Source organism: Silurus aristotelis (assembly GCF_946808225.1).
Source record: "Silurus aristotelis genome assembly, chromosome: 6".
Taxonomy (NCBI): Eukaryota; Metazoa; Chordata; class Actinopteri; order Siluriformes; family Siluridae; genus Silurus; species Silurus aristotelis.
In genome coordinates, this window is record NC_139579.1 from 6383915 (window position 1) to 6393660 (window position 9746).

The following is a 9746-nucleotide window of genomic DNA, read 5'->3' on the forward strand; positions in this document are numbered from 1 at the left end:
TGGTTTAACAAAAGCGTTCTTGATGTGGAAGACACATGCCAAATGATGTCAATAGAAGACAGCAAAGTGTGGAATGTATTGGCGATTGTTAGATCGCTGAGAGATAAATTAAAGATTGCAGCAGTTTGGTGACATCTCCTGATCATGTTGCTTGGGGATGTAGCCCAGGTGTTGATTTTGGATCGGAAGGTCATGAGTTCAAATCCCAGTACCACCATGCTGTCATGGTTGGGCTATTGATCAAGACCCTCTACTGTACAGTTGTATAAACACGAGATAATTGTGGATTCTGGATAAGGGCCCACAAATTAAATGTAAATGTTTGCCCAAATAAAACATTAAGATGCTCGTCTTGGTCTCTGTATGCTTTCTCTCATCACATGCATGAAGACTGAGTCAGACTGTGCTCAGCACATTCACATCCCACAGTCATTAATCACACTAATTTAGACTCTCTGGGAGCGAGTCATTTCTTTAGGGAGTCTTTTATAGAGGCATCAATAAACTGATTATGTCCATGATAATACGTTTCATCAGATAGGCAAACACTAGGCATGACATGGCATGTAGACAGCTTCCTTTTTTTGGGAGACAGGAGTCTCTGTGCCAAAAAAAACATGAAGAAAACTGCTCCAAATACTGACTTATAATATGTAATGAATATGTATGAATGGAATCTAAATTACTATACAAGACACAACAACGATTTCTATGTCACTTATACACCAATCGGCCATAACATTAAAACCATTGACAGATGGCATGAATTACATTGATTATCTCATTACAGCGTCACTTCGGATGTGGTGGGATATATTAGGCGACAAACGAACGGCTGATGCGTTGGAATCAGGAAAAATAGCTAAGTGTAAGAAATGGAACGACTTTGAAGGGGCCAAAAAGTGATGTCTAGATCAGTGGTCCACAAACTTTTTTGCGCCACGCACCGGATTAATGTCGGACGATATTTTCACGGACCGGCATAAAAACTGGTATTTTCGAAATATAATAATAAACATGAATCCACTGTGTTGGTTTTTGTTCATTTTGCTAGCTTGGGGGTTTCAAGGATGGAGGTAAGACATGTGACCGAGGCATCATGACATGCATCAAGAGTGAGTCATAGACGGATGTGGCAGAGAGAATCCGGTAATTTTCCAAAATAAAACATCTTTAAGAATCAGATAATAAATAAAATGAAAATAATGTTAGTTATGTATTCTTCCTGTGCGGCCCAGTACGAATTGACCGGTGCCGGTCCGCAGCCCGGAGGTTGGGGACCACTGGTCTAGATGACTGAATCAAAGCATCTCCTTGCTATTGGCTATAAATCAGTCAGAAAGGCTTCAAAACTATTTACACTTCACTTAGCATCTAATTCAACAATGTAGCTACAGTGGCTGTCAAAAGGTTTTTGAGAGATACATGCATTCTTCTTCTGTTTATATGCAACAAACAAGCTAATTTATTGGTATGAAGATTTAATGTGACCAAGTGCCCAAACAAAACTTAATTCTTGGAGACGTTTTCCATGTGATCTACGATGCCTGTGGTGCCTTTTCTGATCAGGGAAGAATCACACAGCACACAGAATGGCGCATATGTTCTTCTTCAGTTTAATGCAGATAACAGACAAGTTATAAGACTAGCAGGAATAACAGCTTTAAACGCTCTTGGCATCCGGACAGTTTGTTTCTCCAAACATTCAGCTGAAATACAAAGGGAACATGTAGGTGTCTTTCCTCAGGAAAACATTGCTGTATGCAAAGAATTTTTGGCAGAGACTTGTAGAAAATGAGACATCTTTAGATGTATTGAACTATACTGTATATCTTGTTGCTATAACAGAAGCTCAGGCCAAGAGCTCATGGTATTATCCAGGAAGTTCATCAGATTCAGTCATTTGTATTGAGTAGAGATGTAAAGATGGGCTTTTTGTCAGGACCGGGAAAAAGCATAGGAAAAACAATGTCAAATTAAAGCGGACCTTTCCAGCCAAAAATGTGAAATAAAAAAATAAATAAATAAAGATTTTCCCACACTTTGGATTACTTCATTGGCTTAAAGTGTAGATGGTCATTAGGCTGGCAAGTCTAGGTGGAATTGCTTACACAATTTTAGAGAAATGTTATCTGACATGAAATTTATTGAAATAAATGTATTAAAATCAACAGAAATTCGCAGTATTAACAACACATCCCTTTTTGAGTAACAACCAGAATATAAGTGAAACCAGTGGTGGACAGTATTTCCATTTTCGGAGACTTTTACTTTCACTTCACTACATTTCAAAGTCAAATATCTACAGTAAATCTGATTTAATGTGTAAATAAAAATTCCTTTTTTTTTATTAGTGGATAAAAACTTAACTGGTCAAACTGGTTAAGAAATTGTTTAAGCAGAACAGTTTAAGACTAATAATGATGGAAGAAACTCTTGACTGTAACTTGCCAAAAAACCTTATTTGTTTATTTATATGAAGTAGTTGAAAAGAAGGTTTTGTTCTCATGATAATTTGAATAGATATTAATCAGTGTTTAACTCATTAATATCTTTCTATTAATAGATCAGTTTGCTAAAAGTAACATTAGAGTCTTTTCACCAGAGGTACCCAAGTACAAATACTTTCCTCAACACCATGGCCATATAAAAGAGAGATGTTCGAAATTATCGGTGTAAAAAAGTGCTGGCTTTCAAAAATTCCCGGCAAATTCGAGAAAGCACATACATAATCTAATGTTTTATGGTTATATCTTTCTTTTCATGAGCCATTTTAACGTTTAAAGTTTTTTTCCCTACAATTTTGTTTGTCTTTTAAATAAGGGATGCTGCCACATGTTGCTATATTTTATAATAAGGATGTTCTTAATGTTCTTAATTTCTGTAGTGAATTATAGTATACTATATATAAGTATAGTCATTTCAGATAGTTTCTATATATGGTAGAACTGCTATACAGGTGAAGTATAAATGATAAACTTCCTGTTTGAACTTCAAAAAAATGCACAGAAAAGCTCACATTATATTTGGAATAATATATATATATATATATATACAAAAGTATTGGGACACCTGACCTTTTATCACAAATCTGGAGGCACTCAATTGCGCTATATTAACATTTTGCATTCACTTGAACTTGGAAAACCCAAACCTGTTCCAGAATGGCAATGCCCCTGTGCACAAAGTAAGCTCCTGGAAGATCTGGTTTACATGTTTGGAGAGGAAGATCTTGAGTGGTAGAGCTCTGATCTCATCCCTACTGAACACTTTTGGGATGAATTATAATGCTGACTGCACCCCAGGCCTCCTCACCTACATCAGTACCTGCCTTTTGTAACACCCTTGTGGCGGATGAACACAAATATCCATAAGCACACTCCAAAATCTAGTGCAACATCTTCTCAGAAGAGTGGAGGGACTTATAAGAGCAAATCTGGACTAAATGTTGAATTTAATGCTCAAAAATTACATACCGTACTTATGACCAGGTGACCCAATACTATACTATATATATATATATATATATATATATATATATATATATATATATATATATATATATATATATATATACAGTGCCTTGCGAAAGTATTCGGCCCCCTTGAACTTTGCGACCTTTTGCCACATTTCAGGCTTCAAACATAAAGATATGAAACTGTAATTTTTTGTGAAGAATCAACAACAAGTGGGACACAATCATGAAGTGGAACGAAATTTATTGGATATTTCAAACTTTTTTAACAAATAAAAAACTGAAAAATTGGGCGTGCAAAATTATTCAGCCCCTTTACTTTCAGTGCAGCAAACTCTCTCCAGAAGTTCAGTGAGGATCTCTGAATGATGCAATGTTGACCTAAATGACTAATGATGATAAATAGAATCCACCTGTGTGTAATCAAGTCTCCGTATAAATGAGGTCCGTTTAAAGCGCAGAGAGCATCATGAAGAACAAGGAACACACCAGGCAGGTCTGAGATACTGTTTTGGAGAAGTTCAAAGCCGGATTTGGATACAAAAAAATTTCCCAAGCTTTAAACATCCCAAGGAGCACTGTGCAAGCGATAATATTGAAATGGAAGGAGTATCAGACCACTGCAAATCTACCAAGACCTGGCCGTCCCTCTAAACTTTCAGATCATTCAAGGAGAAGACTGATCAGAGATGCAGCCAAGAGGCCCATGATCACTCTGGATGAACTGCAGAGATCTACAGCTGAGGTGGGAGACTCTGTCCATAGGACAACAATCAGTCGTATACTGCACAAATCTGGCCTTTATGAAAGAGTGGCAAGAAGAAAGCCATTCCTTAAAGATTTCCATAAAAAGTGTCGTTTAAAGTTTGGCACAAGCCACCTGGGAGACACACCAAACATGTGGAAGAAGGTGCTCTGGTCAGATGAAACCAAAATCGAACTTTTTGGCAACAATGCAAAACGTTATGTTTGGCGTAAAAGCAACACAGCTCATCACCCTGAACACACCATCCCCACTGTCAAACATGGTGGTGGCAGCATCATGGTTTGGGCCTGCTTCAGCAGGGACAGGGAAGATGGTTAAAATTAATGGGAAGATGGATGGAGCCAAATACAGGACCATTCTGTAAGAAAACCTGATGGAGTCTGCAAAAGACCTGAGACTGGGACGGAGATTTGTCTTCCAACAAGACAATGATCCAAAACATAAAGCAAAATCTACAATGGAATGGTTCACAAATAAACATATCCAGGTGTTAGAATGGCCAAGTCAAAGTCCAGACCTGAATCCAATCGAGAATCTGTGAAAAGAACTGAAAACTGCTGTTCACAAATGCTCTCCATCCAACCTCACTGAGCTCGAGCTGTTTTGCAAGGAGGAATGGGCAAAAATTTCAGTCTCTCGATGTGCAAAACTGATAGAGACATACCCCAAGCGACTTACAGCTGTAATCGCAGCAAAAGGTGGCGCTACAAAGTATTACCTTAAGGCGGCTGAATAATTTTGCACGCCCAACTTTTAGGTTTTTTATTTGTTAAAAAAGTTTGAAATATCCAATAAATTTCGTTCCACTTCATGATTGTGTCCCACTTGTTGTTGATTCTTCACAAAAAATTACAGTTTCATATCTTTATGTTTGAAGCCTGAAATGTGGCAAAAGGTCGCAAAGTTCAAGGGGGCCGAATACTTTCTCAAGGCACTGTATATATATATATATATATATATATATATATATATATATATATATATATATATATATATATATATATATATATATATATATATATATACATACACACACATACATATGTCATCTTAGTCGTTTCTCTGCTTGTATTCTTTATGGTGGTTGTTCAGACTGGATACATTCAGGTATTTTTTATTAATACATTGCTATAATGTGAGGTTCAGTTACCAGCATGACACCAAAACAGGTAGTAGTAACGGCTACTTTTTACTTAAGTACATGTCAGAACCCAAACTTCTTTACTTCAACTTGAGTGTAGTCAGTACTTCAACTTCTACTGAATTGATTAGGCAAAGAGTCTTGTGACAAAAATGATAATAGGAACATTACAGCCATTATAAATTATAGTACTTTGGAAACCTAAGTACATTTGAAGGCAAATACTTTTGCACTTTGCCTCAAGTGAAAGTTTAAAGTGTGCACTTTAACTGGAGTAATATTTCACAGAGTGAATCTCTACTTTAACTCAAGTACATGCTTTGTGTACTTCATCCACCACTGAGTGAAGCAGCGATTTATTAAAACCAAGGGTCTTGCCTCTGTCATGGAAAAAAAATCCCCCCACCTGATCTAGAGAAGCATCTTGATTGCTCAAGCACTCTCAGGGGGAAAAATAACCTGCTTGAAAAATCAGGTTAGTTTCATAATTTATTCTTAAGTCTCACCATAAGAATAATCAGCCAAGGGAACAGAAGTGAAGATTTAGGATGGAAGGGCGGTGAGAAATTTCTGTATATTGTTGTACTAGATAAAGTACTTGTAACTTTCAAGAGGCATCAGATGACTGTCCATTTTGTCATCGCGCACCAATTGTAACCAAAGCAATATGTGGTCAGTGTGAAAATAGCATAGACGGGACAGCTGTCGGGCCAATTCCTCCGGTGGGTAGTGATACTCCTCCCCACACACAGGACAAACATAAGGGAAAGGGAAAGAGAAGAGGTAAAAAGAGAAACATGAAGGGGTTAGCTGGAAGTTGAATCACAAGGATTTTCATCTGACAAGAGAATGTTATGTAAAAGTAAATCTGGCTCAAACTTTATATTATGAAATCATTTTGATGTTGCAATGATACACTATTATTTATAAGGATAATTAGGATTTGCATTATTTTGCCATACAATGTGATTAAATTGATATTGGCTCTAGAGGGATGCTTTGCCAGAAGCTGGAAAAACAAAACTGGAAAATCCCTCCTTGTATTACATCCAGAAATATGTGGGCGGGCCTTCTTTTTTTATTATGCAGCAACACATGAAAAATGGTGGTCAGTGCGATGACTCAGGGGATGATGGGAACTCACCAGAGTGCTCTGAGGAGAATTGGATAGTAGGAAAAGGGTGAGATCATTTTTTTTTGTCAGCTGGCAGAGGGCCAGTGCTCTCCAACTGACCCAACAACTGCAGGAACGAGAGTTGGCATTGCAGTATGAGGGGGAGACAGGATCATTTATGGTCTAAATAAAGGGAGCTAAATGTTGTAGGAACCAATAACAAGCTCATTATACAAATGTGGTCAACACCACCCACCTGTGTGAGAACTACATCGAAATCTCTCGTCTACAGGGGTTTGAGTGCAACCTTCCAGACTCAAGAAACAAGATAACCCTTATAAACCATCCTTTAGTCATTCTGAAAGTCTCTATACATATGGGAAATAAAATGTTCTGATAAAATGTATGATCAGCTGACTGCTCTCAAAATAACTAACTTAACTAAGCCACAGTCCAGACAGAACTGCATGATGTTGAAGTATGGAATGGTAGCCATTTTGGTTTAGTTTTCCTTTCAGCTTGAAGAAGTCTCCAACTTTCCCTGCTCTAAAACAACCCCAAACTATTAACCTTCCACCTTTATGTTTCACTCTGGGGGTGAGGCAGTCTGGTAAGGTCTTCTCTCCTGTTCTTCTTACATACGTTCTACTGTTAGAGCCACAAATATCAAATTTGAACGCATTTGTCCACAGAATGTTTTTCCTTGCCACAGTTGGCACTTGCTTGCTCATTAGGGACAAACTTACAACATTTTTCTATCCTCTGATTGGTTGGTCAGAGGAAAACTGTTACAGCCAAGTTCGACTGGCAAAACATGTCTGTAGCGCTCTGCACACATTAATACATCTGAGTTAGACTTTATTACGCCCACAATGGCTGACAGAGAAAGAGAAAATTATTTGGGTTAGACATTCTTAAAAATCCATTTTGAAAAAAAGTTAGACCTCATGAGAAGAGGTCGGCTAACCCCGAAGCTAGCTAGCTTGTCTCAGCCCGGGAAAGGGTTTGTTCGCCACTTCCAAACCAGTGAATACGAGCGGTACCACTGGCTTACAGCCTCTGAGGAGCGCTGCAAATTATGAGTCTTCATCTCTGGTGAGTAGGTTGTATTTTATTACAATTTTATTTAATGTTTTTGTCATGTTATTAGACAAATATTGATTTTGAACGGCTACAGATTATATAGGTGGCACAGTTGTGGTTGTAGTGTAGAGGTTTGGAGCTTGCATTACCAAAATGGCATTCACCCTGCATATGTGAAATGCGTCTCTCTCTATAATGCCACTCGTTGTTATATATTTTTGTATTGTATTGTTGGTTTTTTATAATTGCGAGGTGATATTGGTATTAAGAGGTGGATTAAGTCGGGTAAGTCCCCACTGACGGCCCAGGTATCAAATGCACAACCCGGCACTAAGTAACGCAATGAAAATGACACTAAATCATTTAATAGTTACATTTCTGTCTGGTGATGACGGTTGAGAACCTTTATTACCAGGCCAGAACTGCTGGCAAATTCCCCATTAAACAAAAGGTGTGGTGACTGCAAAGTATGCAAAAGAAAGACATAAATTATATAATCCTTTGGTGGATGATACATTTATGTCAACTTTAATAGACAATTGACTTATGCTTTATAACACTTCCTTGTGTCTAATAACGTGCCCGGTCCTAATAATGCAGGAAAAGAAATGATAATTTACATTTATATTTACATATGGTATCTACAAAGTGCGAAGTGCGAAGAATTATGTAGTATGTAAATAAAATCTATCTATCTATCTATCTATCTATCTATCTATCTATCTATCTATCTATCTATCTATCTATATATATATATATATATATATATATATATATATATATATCCTTAATTCCATACGATCGCAAAAAACGCTTAGTTGATTCGAATTAAAAAATTTGTGCATTGCATGTTTTCATTCATTCATTCATTAATTTTCTCCCGCTTATCCGTAATTCGGGTCGCGGGGGCAGCAGTCTAAGCAAGCCCCCGCCTTCGACTGCTGCCCAATCCTCACAGCACCGTCCCTCACGGTCCCTCCTGCAGGTGGTGAGCCCACAGGAAGGCGGCCCCACGTCACACCGACGTCACGGACCTTGATATTTCCCTCGTAAGGGACCCCCAGAGCATAGAGGGTTAAGGGCCTTGCTCAAGGGCCCAAAAGTGGCAGCTTGTCGATACCGGGGCTTGAACCCCAGACCTTCCGATCGGCAACCCAGCGCCTTAACCGCTGGAGCCACCACTCCCCCCCCATTGCATGTTTTATTATTTTTAATTTAATATTTTCTTACATCATGCCAACTTTCCCAATTGGGGTGTCTGGCATAATTTATTTATAGGCAATATATAAATTTAATGAAATTGTTTTTAAACATATACTGTATAAAGGGCACTTTTGAGTTTATAATATAAAAGAACAATTTTTTTTTTTAAATTGGCATGGAAATAGCATTATTTTTCAACAGTCTCATAATCAGAGATATTAGATAAGGTTTCTTTTGTTCAGCATACTTTTACTTGCACAAGTATTATAGAACAAGTTTTTTTCTATAACATTTTTAAAAAGTTGTGTTATTTTGTTGATGTTGTCAGTGACTTGACTTGCAGATTAAATAAGAGACGGTTAGAGTAAACCTTATAAGACTTCCCTGGGGATATACACTATATGGACACATGACCGTAAAATTGCTGTGTTTTTTTAACATCCCATTCCACATTTAATTCAAATTTGCTCTTATAAGAACCTCCACTCCTCTGGGAAAATGTTCCTCTACATTCTGTGGAGATGTATGTTAACAAGAGCATTAGTTAGGTACTGATGTAAATCAGCTGAGAATACTTGGAGTGCAGTCAGATTTCCAGTTCATCCCATAGGTGTTCAATAGTGTTAAGGTCAGGTCTCTATAGCAGACCACTCAAGATCTTCCTCTCCAGTCCATGTAAACCATATAGCTCACTAAAATTTGCAGCTTGGTTTCAAGCCCAATTGAAAAAGATGACCCAGCCATTCAGAACAGGAGTCTCTACTTAGGGTACATCCAGAAGGACAATGGTTTTGACATACAGTTCTAGATTTAAGAGGGCTGAAGTAGTCCCTAAAAACCCTCCCATTTTTTAACATATGTAAAGGCTATCAGATGTTATTCATGCTGTGCAACAACAAGACTTTCTCATGTCAATAAGATAACTGTATAAAACCAGATGGAACTAAGGGTGGTCTGTCTAGCA